General features: G+C 54.7%; 1 protein-coding gene across 1 annotated transcript in view; it reads right to left on the bottom strand.

The window, feature by feature from the left end:
* The window catches only part of LOC147105416 (uncharacterized), a 765,681-nt gene that overhangs the window by 607,538 nt on the left and 130,634 nt on the right, over positions 1-27,509 (bottom strand). The gene's annotated exons all lie outside the window — the stretch shown is intronic.

The following is a 27,509-nucleotide window of genomic DNA, read 5'->3' as shown; positions in this document are numbered from 1 at the left end:
GGGAATGGGACACAGGCTAACGGGGAATGGGACTCAGGCTAACAGGGAATGGGACACAGGCTAACAGGGAATGGGACACAGGCTAACAGGGAATGGGGCACAGGCTAACAGGGAATGGGACACAGGCTAACAGGGAATGGGACACAGGCTAACGGGGAATGGGACACAGGCTAACGGGGAATGGGACACAGGCTAACGGGGAATGGGACTCAGGCTAACAGGGAATGGGACACAGGTTAACAGGGAATGGGACACAGGCTAACAGGGAATGGGACACAGGCTAACAGGGAATGGGACACAGGCTAACAGGGAATGGGACACAGGCTAACGGGGAATGGGACACAGGCTAACAGGGAATGGGACACAGGCTAACGGGGAATGGGACACAGGCTAACGGGAATGGGACACAGGCTAACGGGGAATGGGACACAGGCTAACAGGGAATGGGACACAGGTTAACAGGGAATGGGACACAGGCTAACAGGGAATGGGACACAGGCTAACAGGGAATGGGACTCAAGTTAACAGGGAATGGGACACAGGCTAACAGGGAATGGGACACAAGCTAACAGGGAATGGGACACAGATTAACAGGGAATGGGACACAGGCTAACAGGGAATGGGACTCAGGCTAACAGGGAATGGGACACAGGCTAACAGGGAATGGGACACAGGCTAACGGGGAATGGGAAACAGGCTAACAGGGAATGGGACACAGGCTAACGGGGAATGGGACACAGGCTAACGGGGAATGGGACACAGGCTAACAGGGAATGGGACACAGGCTAACGGGGAATGGGACTCAGGCTAACAGGGAATGGGACACAGGCTAACAGGGAATGGGACACAAGCTAACAGGGAATGGGACACAGGTTAACAGGGAATGGGACACAGGCTAACAGGGAATGGGACACAGGTTAACAGGGAATGGGGCACAGGCTATCAGGGAATGGGACACAGGCTAACAGGGAATGGGACACAGGCTAACGGGGAATGGGACACAGGCTAACGGGGAATGGGACACAGGCTAACAGGGAATGGGACTCAAGTTAACAGGGAATGGGACTCAAGTTAACAGGGAATGGGACACAGGCTAACAGGGAATGGGACACAAGCTAACAGGGAATGGGACACAGGTTAACAGGGAATGTGACACAGGCTAACAGGGAATGGGACTCAGGCTAACAGGGAATGGGACACAAGCTAACAGGGAATGGGACACAGGTTAACAGGGAATGGGACTCAGGCTAACAGGGAATGGGACACAAGCTAACAGGGAATGGGACACAGGTTAACAGGGAATGGGACACAGGCTAATAGGGAATGGGACACAGGCTAACAGGGAATGGGACACAGGCTAACGGGGAATGGGACACAGGCTAACAGGGAATGGGACTCAAGTTAACAGGGAATGGGACACAGGCTAATGGGGAATGGGACACAGGCTAAAGGGGAATGGGACACAGGCTAACAGGGAATGGGACACAGGCTAACGGGGAATGGGACACAGGCTAACGGGGAATGGGACACAGGCTAACAGGGAATGGGACACAGGCTAACAGGGAATGGGACTCAGGCTAACGGGGAATGGGACACAGGCTAACAGGGAATGGGACACAGGCTAACGGGGAATGGGACACAGGCTAACGGGGAATGGGACACAGGCTAACAGGGAATGGGACACAGGCCAACAGGGAATGGGACTCAGGCTAACAGGGAATGGGACACAAGCTAACAGGGAATGGGACTCAGGCTATCAGGGAATGGGACACAGGCTAACGGGGAATGGGACACAGGCTAACAGGGAATGGGACACAGGCTAACAGGGAATGGGACACAGGCTAACAGGGAATGGGACACAGGCTAACGGGGAATGGGACACAGGCTAACAGGGAATGGGACACAGGCTAACGGGGAATAGGACTCAGGCTAACAGGGATTGGGACACAGGCTAACAGGGAATGGGACACAGGCTAACAGGGAATGGGACTCAGGCTAACAGGGAATGGGACACAGGCTAACGGGGAATGGGATACAGGCTAACAGGGAATGGGACACAGGCTAACAGGGAATGGGACACAGGCTAACAGGGAATGGGACACAGGCTAACAGGGAATGGGACACAGGCTAACAGGGAAAGGGACACAGGTTAACGGGGAATGGGCCACAGGCTAACAGGGAATGGGACACAGGCTAACAGGGAATGGGGCACAGGCTAACAGGGAATGGGACACAGGCTAACAGGGAATGGGGCACAGGCTAACAGGGAATGGGACACAGGCTAACTGGGAATGGGACACAGGCTAACAGGGAATGGGACACAGGCTAACTGGGAAAGGGACACAGGCCAACAGGGAATGGGACACAGGCTAACAGGGAATGGGACACAGGCTAACAGGGAATGGGACACAGGCTAACAGGGAATGGGACACAGGCTAACAGGGAATGGGACACAGGTTAACGGGGAATGGGACACGGCTAACAGGGAATGGGACACAGGCTAACGGGGAATGGGGCACAGGCTAACAGGGAATGGGACACAGGCTAACAGGGAATGGGGCACAGGCTAACAGGGAATGGGACACAGGCTAACAGGGAATGGGACACAGGCTAACGGGGAATGGGACACAGGCTAACAGGGAATGGGACACAGGCTAACGGGGAATGGGACTCAGGCTAACAGGGAATGGGACACAGGTTAACAGGGAATGGGACACAGGCTAACAGGGAATGGGACACAGGCTAATAGGGAATGGGACACAGGCTAACGGGGAATGGGACACAGGCTAACGGGGAATGGGACACAGGCTAACAGGGAATGGGACACAGGCTAACGGGGAATGGGACACAGGCTAACAGGGAATGGGACACAGGCTAACGGGGAATGGGACACAGGCTAACAGGGAATGGGACACAGGCTAACAGGGAATGGGACACAGGCTAACAGGGAATGGGACTCAAGTTAACAGGGAATCGGACACAGGCTAACAGGGAATGGGACACAAGCTAACAGGGAATGGGACACAGGTTAACAGGGAATGGGACACAGGCTAACAGGGAATGGGACTCAGGCTAACAGGGAATGGGACACAGGCTAACAGGGAATGGGACACAGGCTAACGGGGAATGGGACACAGGCTAACAGGGAATGGGACACAGGCTAACGGGGAATGGGACACAGGCTAACGGGGAATGGGACACAGGCTAGCAGGGAATGGGACACAGGCTAACGGGGAATGGGACTCAGGCTAACAGGGAATGGGACACAGGCTAACAGGGAATGGGACACAAGCTAACAGGGAATGGGACACAGGTTAACAGGGAATGGGACACAGGCTAACAGGGAATGGGACACAGGTTAACAGGGAATGGGGCACAGGCTATCAGGGAATGGGACACAGGCTAACAGGGAATGGGACACAGGCTAACAGGGAATAGGACACAGGCTAACGGGGAATGGGACACAGGCTAACAGGGAATGGGACCCAAGTTAACAGGGAATGGGACACAGGCTAACAGGGAATGGGACTCAGGCTAACAGGGAATGGGACACAGGCTAACAGGGAATGGGACACAGGCTAACGGGGAATGGGACACAGGCTAACAGCGAATGGGACACAGGCTAACGGGGAATGGGACACAGGCTAACGGGGAATGGGACACAGGCTAACAGGGAATGGGACACAGGCTAACAGGGAATGGGACACAGGCTAACGGGGAATGGGACTCAGGCTAACAGGGAATGGGACACAGGCTAACAGGGAATGGGACACAGGCTAACAGGGAATGGGACACAGGCTAACAGGGAATGGGACACAGGCTAACAGGGAATGGGACTCAGGCTAACAGGGAATGGGGCACAGGCTAACAGGGAATGGGACTCAAGTTAACAGGGAATGGGACACAGGCTAACAGGGAATGGGACACAGGCTAACGGGGAATGGGACACAGGCTAACAGGGAATGGGACACAGGCTAACAGGGAATGGGACACAGGCTAACGGGGAATGGGACTCAGGCTAACAGGGAATGGGACACAGGCTAACAGGGAATGGGACACAGGCTAACAGGGAATGGGACACAGGCTAACAGGGAATGGGACTCAGGCTAACAGGGAATGGGACACAGGCTAACAGGGAATGGGACACAGGCTAACAGGGAATGGGACACAGGTTAACAGGGAATGGGACACAGGCCAACAGGGAATGGGACACAGGCCAACAGGGAATAGGACACAGGCTAACAGGGAATGGGACACAGGCTAACAGGGAATGGGACACAGGCCAACAGGGAATGGGACACAGGCCAACAGGGAATGGGACACAGGCTAACAGGGAATGGGACACAGGCTAACAGGGAATGGGACACAGGCTAACAGGGAATGGGACACAGGCTAACAGGGAAAGGGACACAGGTTAACGGGGAATGGGACACAGGCTAACAGGGAATGGGACACAGGCTAACAGGGAATGGGGCACAGGCTAACAGGGAATGGGACACAGGCTAACAGGGAATGGGGCACAGGCTAACAGGGAATGGGACACAGGCTAACAGGGAATGGGACACAGGCTAACAGGGAATGGGACACAGGCTAACAGGGAATGGGACACAGGCCAACAGGGAATGGGACACAGGCTAACAGGGAATGGGGCACAGGCTAACAGGGAATGGGACACAGGCTAACAGGGAATGGGACACAGGTTAACGGGGAATGGGACACGGCTAACAGGGAATGGGACACAGGCTAACAGGGAATGGGGCACAGGCTAACAGGGAATGGGACACAGGCTAACAGGGAATGGGGCACAGGCTAACAGGGAATGGGACACAGGCTAACAGGGAATGGGACGCAGGCTAACGGGGAATGGGACACAGGCTAACGGGGAATGGGACACAGGCTAACGGGGAATGGGACTCAGGCTAACAGGGAATGGGACACAGGTTAACAGGGAATGGGACACAGGCTAACAGGGCATGGGACACAGGCTAACAGGGAATGGGACACAGGCTAACAGGGAATGGGACACAGGCTAACGGGGAATGGGACACAGGCTAACAGGGAATGGGACACAGGCTAACGGGGAATGGGACACAGGCTAACAGGGAATGGGACACAGGCTAACGGGGAATGGGACACAGGCTAACAGGGAATGGGACACAGGTTAACAGGTAATGGGACACAGGCTAACAGGGAATGGGACACAGGCTAACAGGGAATGGGACTCAAGTTAACAGGGAATGGGACACAGGCTAACAGGGAATGGGACACACGCTAACATGGAATGGGACACAGGTTAACAGGGAATGGGACACAGGCTAACAGGGAATGGGACTCAGGCTAACAGGGAATGGGACACAGGCTAACAGGGAATGGGACACAAGCTAACGGGGAATGGGACACAGGCTAACAGGGAATGGGACACAGGCTAACGGGGAATGGGACACAGGCTAACGGGGAATGGGACACAGGCTAACAGGGAATGGGACACAGGCTAACGGGGAATGGGACTCAGGCTAACAGGGAATGGGACACAGGCTAACAGGGAATGGGACACAAGCTAACAGGGAATGGGACACAGGTTAACAGGGAATGGGACACAGGCTAACAGGGAATGGGACACAGGTTAACAGGGAATGGGGCACAGGCTATCAGGGAATGGGACACAGGCTAACAGGGAATGGGACACAGGCTAACGGGGAATGGGACACAGGCTAACAGGGAATGGGACTCAAGTTAACAGGGAATGGGACACAGGCTAACGGGGAATGGGACTCAAGTTAACAGGGAATGGGACACAGGCTAACAGGGAATGGGACACAAGCTAACAGGGAATGGGACACAGGTTAACAGGGAATGTGACACAGGCTAACAGGGAATGGGACTCAGGCTAACAGGGAATGGGACACAAGCTAACAGGGAATGGGACACAGGTTAACAGGGAATGGGACTCAGGCTAACAGGGAATGGGACACAAGCTAACAGGGAATGGGACACAGGTTAACAGGGAATGGGACACAGGCTAACAGGGAATGGGACACAGTCTAACAGGGAATGGGACACAGGCTAACGGGGAATGGGACACAGGCTAACAGGGAATGGGACTCAAGTTAACAGGGAATGGGACACAGGCTAACGGGGAATGGGACACAGGCTAACGGGGAATGGGACACAGGCTAACAGGGAATGGGACACAGGCTAACGGGGAATGGGACACAGGCTAACGGGGAATGGGACACAGGCTAACGGGGAATGGGACACAGGCTAACAGGGAATGGGACACAGGCTAACAGGGAATGGGACTCAGGCTAACAGGGAATGGGACACAGGCTAACGGGGAATGGGATACAGGCTAACAGGGAATGGGACACAGGCTAACGGGGAATGGGACACAGGCTAACGGGGAATGGGACACAGGCTAACAGGGAATGGGACACAGGCCAACAGGGAATGGGACTCAGGATAACAGGGAATGGGACACAAGCTAACAGGGAATGGGACTCAGGCTATCAGGGAATGGGACACAGGCTAACGGGGAATGGGACACAGGCTAACAGGGAATGGGACACAGGCTAACAGGGAATGGGACACAGGCTAACAGGTAATGGGACACAGGCTAACAGGGAATGGGACACAGGCTAACGGGGAATGGGACACAGGCTAACAGGGAATGGGACACAGGCTAACGGGGAATAGGACTCAGGCTAACAAGGAATGGGACACAGGCTAACAGGGAATGGGACACAGGCTAACAGGGAATGGGACTCAGGCTAACAGGGAATGGGACACAGGCTAACAGGGAATGGGACACAGGCTAACAGGGAATGGGACACAGGCTAACAGGGAATGGGACACAGGCTAACGGGGAATGGGCTCAGGCTAACAGGGAATGGGACACAGGCTAACAGGGAATGGGACACAGGCTAACAGGGAATGGGACACAGGCTAACAGGGAATGGGACACAGGCTAACAGGGAATGGGACTCAGGCTAACAGGGAATGGGGCACAGGCTAACAGGGAATGGGACACAGGCTAACAGGTAATGGGACTCAGGCTAACAGGGAATGGGACTCAAGTTAACAGGGAATGGGACACAGGCTAACGGGGAATGGGACACAGGCTAACGGGGAATGGGACACAGGCTAACAGGGAATGGGACACAGGCTAACAGGGAATGGGACACAGGCTAACGGGGAATGGGACACAGGCTAACGTGGAATGGGACACAGGCTAATGGGGAATGGGACACAGGGTAACGGGGAATGGGACACAGGCTAATGGGGAATGGGACACAGGCTAACAGGGAATGGGACACAGGCTAACGGGGAATGGGACACAGGCTAACGGGGAATGGGACATAGGCTAACAGGGAATGGGACTCAGGCTAACAGGGAATGGGACACAGGCTAACAGGGAATGGGACTCAGGCTAACAGGGAATGGGACACAGGCTAACAGGTAATGGGACACAGGCTAACAGGGAATGGGACTCAGGCTAACAGGGAATGGGACACAGGCTAACAGGGAATGGGACACAGGCTAACAGTGAATGGGACACAGGCTAACAGGGAATGGGACTCAGGCTAACAGGGAATGGGACACAGGCTAACAGGGAATGGGACACAGGCTAACAGGGAATGGGACACAGGTTAACAGGGAATGGGACACAGGCCAACAGGGAATGGGACACAGGCCAACAGGGAATAGGACACAGGCCAACAGGGAATGGGACACAGGCTAACAGGGAATGGGACACAGGCTAACAGGGAATGGGACACAGGCCAACAGGGAATGGGACACAGGCCAACAGGGAATGGGACACAGGCTAACTGGGAATGGGACACAGGCTAACAGGGAATGGGACACAGGCTAACAGGGAATGGGACACAGGCTAACAGGGAAAGGGACACAGGTTAACGGGGAATGGGACACAGGCTAACAGGGAATGGGACACAGGCTAACAGGGAATGGGGCACAGGCTAACAGGGAATGGGACACAGGCTAACAGGGAATGGGGCACAGGCTAACAGGGAATGGGACACAGGCTAACAGGGAATGGGACACAGGCTAACAGGGAATGGGACACAGGCTAACAGGGAATGGGACACAGGCCAACAGGGAATGGGACAGAGGCTAACAGGGAATGGGACACAGGCTAACAGGGAATGGGACACAGGCTAACAGGGAAAGGGACACAGGCTAACAGGGAATGGGACACAGGTTAACGGGGAATGGGACACAGGCTAACAGGGAATGGGACACAGGCTAACAGGGAATGGGGCACAGGCTAACAGGGAATGGGACACAGGCTAACAGGGAATGGGGCACAGGCTAGCAGGGAATGGGACACAGGCTAACAGGGAATGGGACACAGGCTAACAGGGAATGGGACACAGGCTAACGGGGAATGGGACTCAGGCTAACAGGGAATGGGACACAGGCTAACAGGGAATGGGACACAAGCTAACAGGGAATGGGACACAGGTTAACAGGGAATGGGACACAGGCTAACGGGGAATGGGACACAGGTTAACAGGGAATGGGACACAGGCTAACGGGGAATGGGACACAGGCTAACAGGGAATGGGACACAGGCTAACGGGGAATGGGACACAGGCTAACAGGGAATGGGACACAGGTTAACAGGGAATGGGACACAGGCTAACAGGGAATGGGACACAGGCAACGGAATGGTACTCAAGTTAACAGTGAATGGGACACAGGCTAACAGGGAATGGGACACAAGCTAACAGGGAATGGGACACAGGTTAACAGGGAATGGGACACAGGCTAACAGGGAATGGGACTCAGGCTAACAGGGAATGGGACACAGGCTAACAGGGAATGGGACACAGGCTAACGGGGAATGGGACACAGGCTAACAGGGAATGGGACACAGGCTAACGGGGAATGGGACACAGGCTAACAGGGAATGGGACACAGGCTAACGTGGAATGGGACACAGGCTAACAGGGAATGGGACACAGGTTAACAGGGAATGGGACACAGGCTAACAGGGAATGGGACACAGGCTAACGGGGAATGGGACACAGGTTAACAGGGAATGGGACTCAGGCTAACAGGGAATGGGACACAGGCTAACAGGGAATGGGACACAGGCTAACGGGGAATGGGACACAGGCTAACGGGGAATGGGACACAGGCTAACAGGGAATGGGACACAGGCTAACGGGGAATGGGACACAGGCTAACGGGGAATGGGACACAGGCTAACGGGGAATGGGACACAGGCTAACGGGGAATGGGACTCAGGCTAACAGGGAATGGGACACAGGCTAACAGGGAATGGGACACAAGCTAACAGGGAATGGGACACAGGTTAACAGGGAATGGGACACAGGCTAACAGGGAATGGGACACAGGTTAACAGGGAATGGGGCACAGGCTATCAGGGAATGGGACACAGGCTAACAGGGAATGGGACACAGGCTAACAGGGAATGGGACACAGGCTAACGGGGAATGGGACACAGGCTAACAGGGAATGGGACTCAGGCTAACAGGGAATGGGACACAGGCTAACAGGGAATGGGACACAGGCTAACGGGGAATGGGACACAGGCTAACAGGGAATGGGACACAGGCTAACGGGGAATGGGACACAGGCTAACAGGGAATGGGACACAGGCTAACAGGGAATGGGACACAGGCTAACGGGGAATGGGACTCAGGCTAACAGGGAATGGGACACAGGCTAACAGGGAATGGGACACAGGCTAACAGGGAATGGGACACAGGCTAACAGGGAATGGGACACAGGCTAACAGGGAATGGGACTCAGGCTAACAGGGAATGGGGCACAGGCTAACAGGGAATGGGACTCAAGTTAACAGGGAATGGGACACAGGCTAACAGAGAATGGGACACAGGCTAACGGGGAATGGGACACAGGCTAACAGGGAATGGGACACAGGCTAACAGGGAATGGGACTCAGGCTAACAGGGAATGGGACACAGGCTAACAGGGAATGGGACACAGGCTAACAGGGAATGGGACACAGGCTAACAGGGAATGGGACTCAGGCTAACAGGGAATGGGACACAGGCTAACAGGGAATGGGACACAGGCTAACAGGGAATGGGACACAGGTTAACAGGGAATGGGACACAGGCCAACAGGGAATGGGACACAGGCCAACAGGGAATAGGACACAGGCTAACAGGGAATGGGGCACAGGCTAACAGGGAATGGGACACAGGCTAACAGGGAAAGAGACACAGGTTAACGGGGAATGGGACACAGGCTAACAGGGAATGGGACACAGGCTAACAGGGAATGGGGCACAGGCTAACAGGGAATGGGACACAGGCTAACAGGGAATGGGGCACAGGCTAACAGGGAATGGGACACAGGCTAACAGGGAATGGGACACAGGCTAACAGGGAATGGGACACAGGCTAACAGGGAATGGGACACAGGCCAACAGGGAATGGGACACAGGCTAACAGGGAATGGGGCACAGGCTAACAGGGAATGGGACACAGGCTAACAGGGAATGGGACACAGGTTAACGGGGAATGGGACACGGCTAACAGGGAATGGGACACAGGCTAACAGGGAATGGGGCACAGGCTAACAGGGAATGGGACACAGGCTAACAGGGAATGGGGCACAGGCTAACAGGGAATGGGACACAGGCTAACAGGGAATGGGACGCAGGCTAACGGGGAATGGGACACAGGCTAACGGGGAATGGGACACAGGCTAACGGGGAATGGGACTCAGGCTAACAGGGAATGGGACACAGGTTAACAGGGAATGGGACACTGGCTAACAGGGAATGGGACACAGGCTAACAGGGAATGGGACACAGGCTAACAGGGAATGGGACACAGGCTAACGGGGAATGGGACACAGGCTAACAGGGAATGGGACACAGGCTAACGGGGAATGGGACACAGGCTAACAGGGAATGGGACACAGGCTAACGGGGAATGGGACACAGGCTAACAGGGAATGGGACACAGGTTAACAGGTAATGGGACACAGGCTAACAGGGAATGGGACACAGGCTAACAGGGAATGGGACTCAAGTTAACAGGGAATGGGACACAGGCTAACGGGGAATGGGACTCAAGTTAACAGGGAATGGGACACTGGCTAACAGGGAATGGGACACAAGCTAACAGGGAATGGGACACAGGTTAACAGGGAATGTGACACAGGCTAACAGGGAATGGGACTCAGGCTAACAGGGAATGGGACACAAGCTAACAGGGAATGGGACACAGGTTAACAGGGAATGGGACTCAGGCTAACAGGGAATGGGACACAAGCTAACAGGGAATGGGGCACAGGTTAACAGGGAATGGGACACAGGCTAACAGGGAATGGGACACAGTCTAACAGGGAATGGGACACAGGCTAACGGGGAATGGGACACAGGCTAACAGGGAATGGGACTCAAGTTAACAGGGAATGGGACACAGGCTAACGGGGAATGGGACACAGGCTAACGGGGAATGGGACACAGGCTAACAGGGAATGGGACACAGGCTAACGGGGAATGGGACACAGGCTAACGGGGAATGGGACACAGGCTAACGGGGAATGGGACACAGGCTAACAGGGAATGGGACACAGGCTAACAGGGAATGGGACTCAGGCTAACAGGGAATGGGACACAGGCTAACGGGGAATGGGATACAGGCTAACAGGGAATGGGACACAGGCTAACGGGGAATGGGACACAGGCTAACGGGGAATGGGACACAGGCTAACAGGGAATGGGACACAGGCCAACAGGGAATGGGACACAGGATAACAGGGAATGGGACACAAGCTAACAGGGAATGGGACTCAGGCTATCAGGGAATGGGACACAGGCTAACAGGGAATGGGACACAGGCTAACAGGGAATGGGACACAGGCTAACAGGGAATGGGACACAGGCTAACGGGGAATGGGACACAGGCTAACAGGGAATGGGACACAGGCTAACGGGGAATAGGACTCAGGCTAACAGGGAATGGGACACAGGCTAACAGGGAATGGGACACAGGCTAACAGGGAATGGGACTCAGGCTAACAGGGAATGGGACACAGGCTAACGGGGAATGGGACACAGGCTAACAGGGAATGGGACACAGGCTAACGGGGAATGGGACTCAGGCTAACAGGGAATGGGACACAGGCTAACAGGGAATGGGACACAGGCTAACAGGGAATGGGACACAGGCTAACAGGGAATGGGACACAGGCTAACAGGGAATGGGACTCAGGCTAACAGGGAATGGGGCACAGGCTAACAGGGAATGGGACTCAAGTTAACAGGGAATGGGACACAGGCTAACAGGGAATGGGACACAGGCTAACGGGGAATGGGACACAGGCTAACAGGGAATGGGACACAGGCTAACAGGGAATGGGACACAGGCTAACGGGGAATGGGAAACAGGCTAACGTGGAATGGGACACAGGCTAATGGGGAATGGGACACAGGGTAACGGGGAATGGGACACAGGTTAATGGGGAATGGGACACAGGCTAACAGGGAATGGGACATAGGCTAACGGGGAATGGGACACAGGCTAACGGGGAATGGGACATAGGCTAACAGGGAATGGGACTCAGGCTAACAGGGAATGGGACACAGGCTAACAGGGAATGGGACTCAGGCTAACAGGAAATGGGACACAGGCTAACAGGGAATGGGACACAGGCTAACAGGGAATGGGACTCAGGCTAACAGGGAATGGGACACAGGCTAACAGGGAATGGGACACAGGCTAACAGGGAATGGGACACAGGCTAACAGGGAATGGGACTCAGGCTAACAGGGAATGGGACACAGGCTAACAGGGAATGGGACACAGGCTAACAGGGAATGGGACACAGGTTAACAGGGAATGGGACACAGGCCAACAGGGAATGGGACACAGGCCAACAGGGAATAGGACACAGGCCAACAGGGAATGGGACACAGGCTAACAGGGAATGGGACACAGGCTAACAGGGAATGGGACACAGGCCAACAGGGAATGGGACACAGGCCAACAGGGAATGGGACACAGGCTAACAGGGAATGGGACACAGGCTAACAGGAAATGGGACACAGGCTAACAGGGAATGGGACACAGGCTAACAGGGAAAGGGACACAGGTTAACGGGGAATGGGACACAGGCTAACAGGGAATGGGACACAGGCTAACAGGGAATGGGGCACAGGTTAACAGGGAATGGGACACAGGCTCACAGGGAATGGGGCACAGGCTAACAGGGAATGGGACACAGGCTAACAGGGAATGGGACACAGGCTAACAGGGAATGGGACACAGGCCAACAGGGAATGGGACAGAGGCTAACAGGGAATGGGACACAGGCTAACAGGGAATGGGACACAGGCTAACAGGGAAAGGGACACAGGCTAACAGGGAATGGGACACAGGTTAACGGGGAATGGGACACAGGCTAACAGGGAATGGGACACAGGCTAACAGGGAATGGGGCACAGGCTAACAGGGAATGGGACACAGGCTAACAGGGAATGGGGCACAGGCTAACAGGGAATGGGACACAGGCTAACAGGGAATGGGGCACAGGCTAGCAGGGAATGGGACACAGGCTAACAGGGAATGGGACACAGGCTAACGGGGAATGGGACACAGGCTAACAGGGAATGGGACACAGGCTAACGGGGAATGGGACGCAGGCTAACAGGGAATGGGACACAGGCTAACAGGGAATGGTACTCAAGTTAACAGTGAATGGGACACAGGCTAACAGGGAATGGGACACAAGCTAACAGGGAATGGGACACAGGTTAACAGGGAATGGGACACAGGCTAACAGGGAATGGGACTCAGGCTAACAGGGAATGGGACACAGGCTAACAGGGAATGGGACACAGGCTAACGGGGAATGGGACACAGGCTAACAGGGAATGGGACACAGGCTAACGGGGAATGGGACACAGGCTAACAGGGAATGGGACACAGGCTAACGGGGAATGGGACACAGGCTAACAGGGAATGGGACACAGGTTAACAGGGAATGGGACACAGGCTAACAGGGAATGGGACACAGGCTAACAGGGAATGGGACTCAAGTTAACAGTGAATGGGACACAGGCTAACAGGGAATGGGACACAAGCTAACAGGGAATGGGACACAGGTTAACAGGGAATGGGACACAGGCTAACAGGGAATGGGACTCAGGCTAACAGGGAATGGGACACAGGCTAACAGGGAATGGGACACAGGCTAACGGGGAATGGGACACAGGCTAACAGGGAATGGGACACAGGCTAACGGGGAATGGGACACAGGCAAACGGGGAATGGGACACAGGCTAACAGGGAATGGGACACAGGCTAACGGGGAATGCGACTCAGGCTAACAGGGAATCGGACACAGGCTAACAGGGAATGGGACACAAGCTAACAGGGAATGGGACACAGGTTAACAGGGAATGGGACACAGGCTAACAGGGAATGGGACACAGGTTAACAGGGAATGGGGCACAGGCTAACAGGGAATGGGACACAGGCTAACCGGGGAATGGGACACAGGCTAACGGGGAATGGGACACAGGCTAACGGGGAATGGGACACAGGCTAACAGAGACTGGGATTCAAGTTAACAGGGAATGGGACTCAAGTTAACAGGGAATGGGACACAGGCTAACAGGGAATGGGACACAAGCTAACAGGGAATGGGACACAGGTTAACAGGGAATGTGACACAGGCTAACAGGGAATGGGACTCAGGCTAACAGGGAATGGGACACAATCTAACAGGGAATGGGACACAGGTTAACAGGGAATGGGACTCAGGCTAACAGGGAATGGGACACAAGCTAACAGGGAATGGGACACAGGTTAACAGGGAATGGGACACAGGCTAACAGGGAATGGGACACAGGCTAACGGGGAATGGGACACCGGCTAACGGGGAATGGGACACAGGCTAACAGTGAATGGGACACAGGCTAACGGGGAATGGGACACAGGCTAATGGGGAATGGGACACAGGCTAACGGGGAATGGGACACAGGCTAACAGGGAATGGGACACAGGCTAACAGGGAATGGAACACAGGCTAACAGGGAATGGGACACAGGCTAACGGGGAATGGGACACAGGTTAACAGGGAATGGGACACAGGCTAACGGGGAATGGGACTCAGGCTAACAGGGAATGGGACACAGGCTAACAGGGAATGGGACACAAGCTAACAGGGAATGGGACACAGGTTAACAGGGAATGGGACACAGGCTAACAGGGAATGGGACACAGGCTAACAGGGAATGGGACACAGGCTAACGGGGAATGGGACACAGGCTAACAGGGAATGGGACACAGGCTAACGGGGAATGGGACACAGGCTAACAGGGAATGGGACACAGGCTAACGGGGAATGGGACACAGGCTAACAGGGAATGGGACACAGGTTAACAGGGAATGGGACACAGGCTAACAGGGAATGGGACACAGGCTAACAGGGAATGGGACTCAAGTTAACAGGGAATGGGACACAGGCTAACAGGGAATGGGACACAAGCTGACAGGGAATGGGACACAGGTTAACAGGGAATGGGACACAGGCTAACAGGGAATGGGACACAGGCTAACGGGGAATGGGACACAGGCTAACAGGGAATGGGACACAGGCTAACGGGGAATGGGACACAGGCTAACGGGGAATGGGACACAGGCTAACAGGGAATGGGACACAGGCTAACGGGGAATGCGACTCAGGCTAACAGTGAATCGGACACAAGCTAACAGGGAATGGGACACAAGCTAACAGGGAATGGGACACAGTTTAACAGGGAATGGGACACAGGCTAACAGGGAATGGGACACAGGTTAACAGGGAATGGGACACAGGCTAACAGGGAATGGGACACAGGCTAACAGGGAATGGGACACAGGCTAACGGGGAATGGGACACAGGCTAACAGGGAATGGGACTCAAGTTAACAGGGAATGGGACTCAAGTTAACAGGGAATGGGACACAGGCTAACAGGGAATGGGACACAAGCTAACAGGTAATGGGACACAGGTTAACAGGGAACGTGACACAGGCTAACAGGGAATGGGACTCAGGCTAACAGGGAATGGGACACAAGCTAACAGGGAATGGGACACAGGTTAACAGGGAATGGGACTCAGGCTAACAGGGAATGGGACACAAGCTAACAGGGAATGGGACACAGGTTAACAGGGAATGGGACACAGGCTAACAGGGAATGGGACACAGGCTAACAGGGAATGGGACACAGGCTAACGGGGAAAGGGACACAGGCTAACAGGGAATGGGACTCAAGTTAACAGGGAATGGGACACAGGCTAACGGGGAATGGGACACAGGCTAACGGGGAATGGGACACAGGCTAACAGGGAATGGGACACAGGCTAACGGGGAATGGGACACAGGCTAACGTGGAATGGGACACAGGCTAACGGGGAATGGGACACAGGCTAACAGGGAATGGGACACAGGCTAACAAGGAATGGGACACAGGCTAACAGGGAATGGAACACAGGCTAACAGGGAATGGGACACAGGCTAACGGGGAATGGGACACAGGCTAACAGGGAATGGGACACAGGCTAACGGGGAATAGGACTCAGGCTAACAGGGAATGGGACACAGGCTAACAGGGAATGGGACACAGGCTAACAGGGAATGGGACTCAGGCTAACAGGGAATGGGACACAGGCTAACAGGGAATGGGACACAGGCTAACGGGGAATGGGACACAGGCTAACAGGGAATGGGACACAGGCTAACGGGGAATGGGACACAGGCTAACGGGGAATGGGACACAGGCTAACAGGGAATGGGACACAGGCTAACGGGGAATGGGACTCAGGTTAACAGGGAATGGGACACAGGCTAACAGGGAATGGGACACAGGCTAACAGGGAATGGGACACAGGCTAACAGGGAATGGGACACAGGCCAACAGGGAATGGGACAGAGGCTAACAGGGAATGGGACACAGGCTAACAGGGAATGGGGCACAGGCTAACAGGGAATGGGACACAGGCTAACAGGGAATGGGACACAGGTTAACGGGGAATGGGACACAGGCTAACAGGGAATGGGACACAGGCTAACAGGGAATGGGGCACAGGCTAACAGGGAATGGGGCACAGGCTAACAGGGAATGGGGCACAGGCTAGCAGGGAATGGGACACAGGCTAACAGGGAATGGGACACAGGCTAACAGGGAATGGGACACAGGCTAACGGGGAATGGGACACAGGCTAACAGGGAATGGGACACAGGCTAATGGGGAATGGGACTCAGGCTAACAGGGAATGGGACACAGGCTAACAGGGAATGGGACACAAGCTAACAGGGAATGGGACACAGGTTAACAGGGAATGGGACACAGGCTAACAGGGAATGGGACACAGGCTAACAGGGAATGGGACACAGGCTTACGGGGAATGGGACACAGGCTAACAGGGAATGGGACACAGGCTAACGGGGAATGGGACACAGGCTAACAGGGAATGGGACACAGGCTAACGGGGAATGGGACACAGGCTAACAGGGAATGGGACACAGGTTAACAGGGAATGGGACACAGGCTAACAGGGAATGGGACACAGGCTAAAAGTGAATGGGACTCAGGTTAACAGGGAATGGGACACAGGCTAACAGGGAATGGGACACAAGCTAACAGGGAATGGGACACAGGTTAACAGGGAATGGGACACAGGCTAACAGGGAATGGGACTCAGGCTAACAGGGAATGGGACACAGGCTAACAGGGAATGGGACACAGGCTAACGGGGAATGGGACACAGGCTAACAGGGAATGGGACACAGGCTAACGGGGAATGGGACACAGGCTAACGGAGAATGGGACACAGGCTAACAGGGAATGGGACACAGGCTAACGGGGAATGCGACTCAGGCTAACAGGGAATCGGACACAGGCTAACAGGGAATGGGACACAAGCTAACAGGGAATGGGACACAGGTTAACAGGGAATGGGACACAGGCTAACAGGGAATGGGACACAGGTTAACAGGGAATGGGGCACAGGCTAACAGGGAATGGGACACAGGCTAACAGGGAATGGGACACAGGCTAACAGGGAATGGGACACAGGCTAACAGGGAATGGGACACAGGTTAACAGGGAATGGGGCACAGGCCAACAAGAAATGGGACACAGGCTAACAGGGAATGGGACACAGGCTAACAGGGAATGGGACACAGGCTAACGGGGAATGGGACACAGGCTAACAGGGAATGGGACTCAAGTTAACAGGGAATGGGACACAGGCTAGCAGGGAATGGGACACAGGCTAACAGGGAATGGGACACAGGTTAACAGGGAATGTGACACAGGCTAACAGGGAATGGGACTCAGGCTAACATGGAATGGGACACAAGCTAACAGGGAATGGGACACAGGTTAACAGGGAATGGGACTCAGGCTAACAGGGAATGGGACACAAGCTAACAGGGAATGGGACACAGGTTAACAGGGAATGGGACACAGGCTAACAGGGAATGGGACACAGGCTAACAGGGAATGGGACACAGGCTAACGGGGAATGGGACACAGGCTAACAGGGAATGGGACTCAAGTTAACAGGGAATGGGACACAGGCTAACGGGGAATGGGACACAGGCTAACGGGGAATGGGACACAGGCTAACAGGGAATGGGACACAGGCTAACGGGGAATGGGACACAGGCTAACGGGGAATGGGACACAGGCTAACGGGGAATGGGACACAGGCTAACAGGGAATGGGACACAGGCTAACAGGGTATGGAACACAGGCTAACAGGGAATGGGACACAGGCTAACGGGGAATGGGACACAGGCTAACAGGGAATGGGACACAGGCTAATGGGGAATGGGACTCAGGCTAACAGGGAATGGGACACAGTCTAACAGGGAATGGGACACAAGCTAACAGGGAATGGGACACAGGTTAACAGGGAATGGGACACAGGCTAACAGGGAATGGGACACAGGCTAACGGGGAATGGGACACAGGCTAACAGGGAATGGGACACAGGCTAACGGGGAATGGGACACAGGCTAACAGGGAATGGGACACAGGCTAACGGGGAATGGGACACAGGCTAACAGGGAATGGGACACAGGTTAACAGGGAATGGGACACAGGCTAACAGGGAATGGGACACAGGCTAACAGGGAATGGGACTCAAGTTAACAGGGAATGGGACACAGGCTAACAGGGAATGGGACACAAGCTAACAGGGAATGGGACACAGGTTAACAGGGAATGGGACACAGGTTAACAGGGAATGGGACTCAGGCTAACAGGAAATGGGACACAGGCTAACAGGGAATGGGACACAGGCTAACGGGGACTGGGACACAGGCTAACGGGGAATGGGACACAGGCTAACGGGGAATGGGACACAGGCTAACAGGGAATGGGACACAGGCTAACGGGGAATGCGACTCAGGCTAACAGGGAATGGGACACAAGCTAACAGGGAATGGGACACAGGCTAACAGGGAATGGGACACAGGCTAACAGGGAATGGGACACAGGCTAACGGGGAATGGGACACAGGCTAACAGGGAATGGGACACAAGTTAACAGGGAATGGGACACAGGCTAACGGGGAATGGGACACAGGCTAACGGGGAATGGGACACAGGCTAACAGGGAATGGGACACAGGCTAACGGGGAATGGGACACAGGCTAACGGGGAATGGGACACAGGCTAACGGGGAATGGGACACAGGCTAACGGGTAATGGGACACAGGCTAACAGGGAATGGAACACAGGCTAACAGGGAATGGGACACAGGCTAACGGGGAATGGGACACAGGCTAACAGGGAATGGGACACAGGCTAACGGGGAATGGGACTCAGGCTAACAGGGAATGGGACACAGTCTAACAGGGAATGGGACACAAGCTAACAGGGAATGGGACACAAGCTAACAGGGAATGGGACACAGGTTAACAGGGAATGGGACACAGGCTAACAGGGAATGGGACACAGGCTAACAGGGAATGGGACACAGGCTAACGGGGAATGGGACACAGGCTAACAGGGAATGGGACACAGGCTAACGGGGAATGGGACACAGGCTAACAGGGAATGGGACACAGGCTAACGGGGAATGGGACACAGGCTAACAGGGAATGGGACACAGGTTAACAGGGAATGGGACACAGGCTAACAGGGAATGGGACACAGGCTAACAGGGAATGGGACTCAAGTTAACAGGGAATGGGACACAGGCTAACAGGGAATGGGACACAAGCTAACAGGGAATGGGACACAGGTTAACAGGGAATGGGACACAGGCTAACAGTGAATGCGACTCAGGCTAACAGGAAATGGGACACAAGCTAACAGGGAATGGGACACAGGCTAACGGGCACTGGGACACAGACTAACAGGGAATGGGACACAGGCTAACGGGGAATGGGACACAGGCTAACGGGGAATGGGACACAGGCTAACGGGGAATGGGACACAGGCTAACGGGGAATGCGACTCAGGCTAACAGGGAATCGGACACAGGCTAACAGGGAATGGGACACAAGCTAACAGGGAATGGGACACAGTTTTACAGGGAATGGGACACAGGCTAACAGGGAATGGGACACAGGTTAACAGGGAATGGGGCACAGGCTAACAGGGAATGGGACACAGGCTAACAGGGAAAGGGACACAGGCTAACAGGGAATGGGACACAGGCTAACGGGGAATGGGACACAGGCTAACAGGGAATGGGACTCAAGTTAACAGGGAATGGGACTCAAGTTAACAGGGAATGGGACACAGGCTAACAGGGAATGGGACACAAGCTAACAGGGAATGGGACACAGGTTAACAGGGAATGTGACACAGGCTAACAGGGAATGGGACTCAGGCTAACAGGGAATGGGACACAAGCTAACAGGGAATGGGACACAGGTTAACAGGGAATGGGACTCAGGCTAACAGGGAATGGGACACAAGCTAACAGGGAATGGGACACAGGTTAACAGGGAATGGGACACAGGCTAACAGGGAATGGGACACAGGCTAACAGGGAATGGGACACAGGCTAACGGGGAATGGGACACAGGCTAACAGGGAATGGGACTCAAGTTAACAGGGAATGGGACACAGGCTAACGGGGAATGGGACGCAGGCTAACGGGGAATGGGACACAGGCTAACAGGGAATGGGACACAGGCTAACGGGGAATGGGACACAGGCTAACGGGGAATGGGACACAGGCTAACGGGGAATGGGACACAGGCTAACAGGGAATGGGACACTGGCTAACAGGGAATGGAACACAGGCTAACAGGGAATGGGACACAGGCTAACGGGGAATGGGACACAGGCTAACAGGGAATGGGACACAGGCTAACGGGGAATAGGACTCAGGCTAACAGGGAATGGGACACAGGCTAACAGGGAATGGGACACAGGCTAACAGGGAATGGGACTCAGGCTAACAGGGAATGGGACACAGGCTAACAGGGAATGGGACACAGGCTAATGGGGAATGGGACACAGGCTAACGGAATGGGACACAGGCTAACGGGGAATGGGACACAGGCTAACGGGGAATGGGCCACAGGCTAACAGGGAATGGGACACAGGCTAACGGGGAATGGGACTCAGGCTAACAGGGAATGGGACACAGGCTAACAGGGAATGGGACACAGGCTAACAGGGAATGGGACACAGGCTAACGGGGAATGGGACACAGGCTAACGGGGAATGGGTCACAGGCTAACGGGGAATGGGACACAGGCTAACGGGGAATGGGACACAGGCTAACGGGGAATGGGACACAGGCTAACGGGGAATGGGACACAGGCTAACGGGGAATGGGACACAGGCTAACAGGGAATGGAACACAGGCTAACAGGGAATGGGACACAGGCTAACAGGGAATGGGACACAGGCCAACATGGAATGGGACACAGGCTAACAGGGAATGGGACACAGGCTAACAGGGAATGGGACACAGGCTAACAGGGAATGGGACACAGGCTAACAGGGAATGGGACACAGGTTAACGGGGAATGGGACACAGGCTAACAGGGAATGGGACACAGGCTAACAGGGAATGGGGCACAGGCTAACAGGGAATGGGACACAGGCTAACAGGGAATGGGGCACAGGCTAACAGGGAATGGGACACAGGCTAACAGGGAATGGGACACAGGCTAACGGGGAATGGGACACAGGCTAACAGGGAATGGGACACAGGCTAACGGGGAATGGGACTCAGGATAACAGGGAATGGGACACAGGCTAACAGGGAATGGGACACAAGCTAACAGGGAATGGGACACAGGTTAACAGGGAATGGGACACAGGCTAACGGGGAATGCGACACAGGCTAACGGGGAATGGGACACAGGCTAACAGGGAATGGGACACAGGCTAACGGTGAATGGGACACAGGCTAACAGGGAATGGGACACAGGCTAACGGGGAATAGGACTCAGGCTAATAGGGAATGGGACACAGGCTAACAGGGAATGGGACACAGACTAACAGGGAGTGGGACTCAGGCTAACAGGGAATGGGACACAGGCTAACGGGGAATGGGACACAGGCTAACGGGGAATGGGACACAGGCTAACAGGGAATGGGACACAGGCTAACAGGGAATGGAACACAGGCTAACAGGGAATGGGACACAGGCTAACAGGGAATGGGACACAGGCTAACGGGGAATAGGACTCAGGCTAACAGGGAATGGGACACAGGCTAACAGGGAATGGGACACAGGCTAACAGGGATTGGGACTCACGCTAACAGGGAATGTGACACAGGCTAACAGGGAATGGGACACAGGCTAACGGGGAATGGGACACAGGCTAACAGGGAATGGGACACAGGCTAACGGGGAATGGGACACAGGCTAACGGGGAATGGGACACAGGCTAACAGGGAATGGGACACAGGCTAACGGGGAATGGGACTCAGGCTAACAGGGAATGGGACACAGGCTAACAGGGAATGGGACACAGGCTAACAGGGAATGGGACACAGGCTAACAGGGAATGGGACACAGGCTAACAGGGAATGGGACACAGGCTAACAGGGAATGGGACACAGGCTAACAGGGAATGGGACTCAAGTTAACAGGGAATGGGACACAGGCTAACAGGGAATGGGACACAGGCTAACGGGGAATGGGACACAGGCTAACAGGGAATGGGACACAGGCTAACGGGGAATGGGACACAGGCTAACAGGGAATCGGACACAGGCTAACGGGGAATGGGACACAGGCTAACAGGGAATGGGACACAGGTTAACAGGGAATGGGACACAGGCTAACAGGGAATGGGACACAGGCTAACAGGGAATGGGACTCAAGTTAACAGGGAATGGGACACAGGCTAACAGGGAATGGGACACAAGCTAACAGGGAATGGGACACAGGTTAACAGGGAATGGGACACAGGCTAACAGGGAATGGGACTCAAGTTAACAGGGAATGGGACACAGGCTAACAGGGAATGGGACACAGGCTAACGGGGAATGGGACACAGGCTAACAGGGAATGGGACACAGTCTAACGGGGAATGGGACACAGGCTAACAGGGAATGGGACACAGGCTAACGGGGAATGGGACACAGGCTAACAGGGAATGGGACACAGGTTAACAGGGAATGGGACACAGGCTAACAGGGAATGGGACACAGGCTAACAGGGAATGGGACTCAAGTTAACAGGGAATGGGACACAGGCTAACAGGGAATGGGACACAAGCTAACAGGGAATGGGACACAGGTTAACAGGGAATGGGACACAGGCTAACAGGGAATGGGACTCAGGCTAACAGGAAATGGGACACAGGCTAACAGGGAATGGGACACAGGCTAACGGGGACTGGGACACAGGCTAACAGGGAATGGGACACAGGCTAACGGGGAATGGGACACAGGCTAACGGGGAATGGGACACAGGCTAACAGGGAATGGGACACAGGCTAACGGGGAATGCGACTCAGGCTAACAGGGAATGGGACACAAGCTAACAGGGAATGGGACACAGGTTAACAGGGAATGGGACACAGGCTAACAGGGAATGGGACACAGGCTAACAGGGAATGGGACACAGGCTAACGGGGAATGGGACACAGGCTAACAGGGAATGGGACACAAGTTAACAGGGAATGGGACACAGGCTAACGGGGAATGGGACACAGGCTAACGGGGAATGGGACACAGGCTAACAGGGAATGGGACACAGGCTAACGGGGAATGGGACACAGGCTAACGGGGAATGGGACACAGGCTAACGGGGAATGGGACACAGGCTAACGGGGAATGGGACACAGGCTAACAGGGAATGGAACACAGGCTAACAGGGAATGGGACACAGGCTAACGGGGAATGGGACACAGGCTAACAGGGAATGGGACACAGGCTAACGGGGAATGGGACTCAGGCTAACAGGGAATGGGACACAGTCTAACAGGGAATGGGACACAAGCTAACAGGGAATGGGACACAAGCTAACAGGGAATGGGACACAGGTTAACAGGGAATGGGACACAGGCTAACAGGGAATGGGACACAGGCTAACAGGGAATGGGACACAGGCTAACGGGGAATGGGACACAGGCTAACAGGGAATGGGACACAGGCTAACGGGGAATGGGACACAGGCTAACAGGGAATGGGACACAGGCTAACGGGGAATGGGACACAGGCTAACAGGGAATGGGACACAGGTTAACAGGGAATGGGACACAGGCTAACAGGGAATGGGACACAGGCTAACAGGGAATGGGACTCAAGTTAACAGGGAATGGGACACAGGCTAACAGGGAATGGGACACAAGCTAACAGGGAATGGGACACAGGTTAACAGGGAATGGGACACAGGCTAACAGGGAATGCGACTCAGGCTAACAGGAAATGGGACACAGGCTAACAGGGAATGGGACACAGGCTAACGGGGACTGGGACACAGACTAACGGGGAATGGGACACAGGCTAACGGGGAATGGGACACAGGCTAACGGGGAATGGGACACAGGCTAACGGGGAATGGGACACAGGCTAACGGGGAATGCGACTCAGGCTAACAGGGAATCGGACACAGGCTAACAGGGAATGGGACACAAGCTAACAGGGAATGGGACACAGTTTAACAGGGAATGGGACACAGGCTAACAGGGAATGGGACACAGGTTAACAGGGAATGGGGCACAGGCTAACAGGGAATGGGACACAGGCTAACAGGGAAAGGGACACAGGCTAACAGGGTATGGGACACAGGCTAACAGGGAATGGGACACAGGTTAACGGGGAATGGGACACAGGCTAACAGGGAATGGGACACAGGCTAACAGGGAATGGGGCACAGGCTAACTGGGAATGGGACACAGGCTAACAGGGAATGGGGCACAGGCTAACAGGGAATGGGACACAGGCTAACAGGGAATGGGACACAGGCTAACGGGGAATGGGACACAGGCTAACAGGGAATGGGACACAGGCTAACGGGGAATGGGACTCAGGATAACAGGGAATGGGACACAGGCTAACAGGGAATGGGACACAAGCTAACAGGGAATGGGACACAGGTTAACAGGGAATGGGACACAGGCTAACAGGGAATGGGACACAGGCTAACGGGGAATGGGACACAGGCTAACGGGGAATGGGACACAGGCTAACAGGGAATGGGACACAGGCTAACGGTGAATGGGACACAGGCTAACAGGGAATGGGACACAGGCTAACGGGGAATAGGACTCAGGCTAATAGGGAATGGGACACAGGCTAACAGGGAATGGGACACAGACTAACAGGGAGTGGGACTCAGGCTAACAGGGAATGGGACACAGGCTAACGGGGAATGGGACACAGGCTAACGGGGAATGGGACACAGGCTAACGGGGAATGGGACACAGGCTAACAGGGAATGGAACACAGGCTAACAGGGAATGGGACACAGGCTAACGGGGAATGGGACACAGGCTAACAGGGAATGGGACACAGGCTAACGGGGATTAGGACTCAGGCTAACAGGGAATGGGACACAGGCTAACAGGGAATGGGACACAGGCTAACAGGGATTGGGACTCAGGCTAACAGGGAATGGGACACAGGCTAACAGGGAATGGGACACAGGCTAACGGGGAATGGGACACAGGCTAACAGGGAATGGGACACAGGCTAACGGGGAATGGGACACAGGCTAACGGGGAATGGGACACAGGCTAACAGGGAATGGAACACAGGCTAACGGGGAATGGGACTCAGGCTAACAGGGAATGGGACACAGGCTAACAGGGAATGGGACACAGGCTAACAGGGAATGGGACACAGGCTAACAGGGAATGGGACACAGGCTAACAGGGAATGGGACACAGGCTAACAGGGAATGGGACACAGGCTAACAGGGAATGGGACTCAAGTTAACAGGGAATGGGACACAGGCTAACAGGGAATGGGACACAGGCTAACGGGGAATGGGACACAGGCTAACAGGGAATGGGACACAGGCTAACGGGGAATGGGACACAGGCTAACAGGGAATGGGACACAGGCTAACGGGGAATGGGACACAGGCTAACAGGGAATGGGACACAGGTTAACAGGGAATGGGACACAGGCTAACAGGGAATGGGACACAGGCTAACAGGGAATGGGACTCAAGTTAACAGGGAATGGGACACAGGCTAACAGGGAATGGGACACAAGCTAACAGGGAATGGGACACAGGTTAACAGGGAATGGGACACAGGCTAACAGGGAATGGGACTCAAGTTAACAGGGAATGGGACACAGGCTAACAGGGAATGGGACACAGGCTAACGGGGAATGGGACACAGGCTAACAGGGAATGGGACACAGGCTAACGGGGAATGGGACACAGGCTAACAGGGAATGGGACACAGGCTAACGGGGAATGGGGCACAGGCTAACAGGGAATGGGACACAGGTTAACAGGGAATGGGACACAGGCTAACAGGGAATGGGACACAGGCTAACAGGGAATGGGACTCAAGTTAACAGGGAATGGGACACAGGCTAACAGGGAATGGGACACAAGCTAACAGGGAATGGGACACAGGTTAACAGGGAATGGGACACAGGCTAACAGGGAATGGGACTCAGGCTAACAGGAAATGGGACACAGGCTAACAGGGAATGGGACACAGGCTAACGGGGACTGGGACACAGGCTAACAGGGAATGGGACACAGGCTAACGGGGAATGGGACACAGGCTAACGGGGAATGGGACACAGGCTAACAGGGAATGGGACACAGGCTAACGGGGAATGCGACTCAGGCAACAGGGAATGGGACACAAGCTAACAGGGAATGGGACACAGGTTAACAGGGAATGGGACACAGGCTAACAGGGAATGGGACACAGGCTAACGGGGAATGGGACACAGGCTAACAGGGAATGGGACACAAGTTAACAGGGAATGGGACACAGGCTAACGGGGAATGGGACACAGGCTAACGGGGAATGGGACACAGGCTAACAGGGAATGGGACACAGGCTAACGGGGAATGGGACACAGGCTA

The sequence above is a fragment of the Somniosus microcephalus genome, chromosome 18 (assembly GCF_052327205.1).
Source record: "Somniosus microcephalus isolate GS21.2 chromosome 18, FLI_Smic_1.0, whole genome shotgun sequence".
In the NCBI taxonomy this organism is placed as follows: domain Eukaryota; kingdom Metazoa; phylum Chordata; class Chondrichthyes; order Squaliformes; family Somniosidae; genus Somniosus; species Somniosus microcephalus.
The sequence above is the reverse complement of the archived record's forward strand: the minus strand, read 5'-3'. Positions and strand labels throughout refer to the sequence as shown.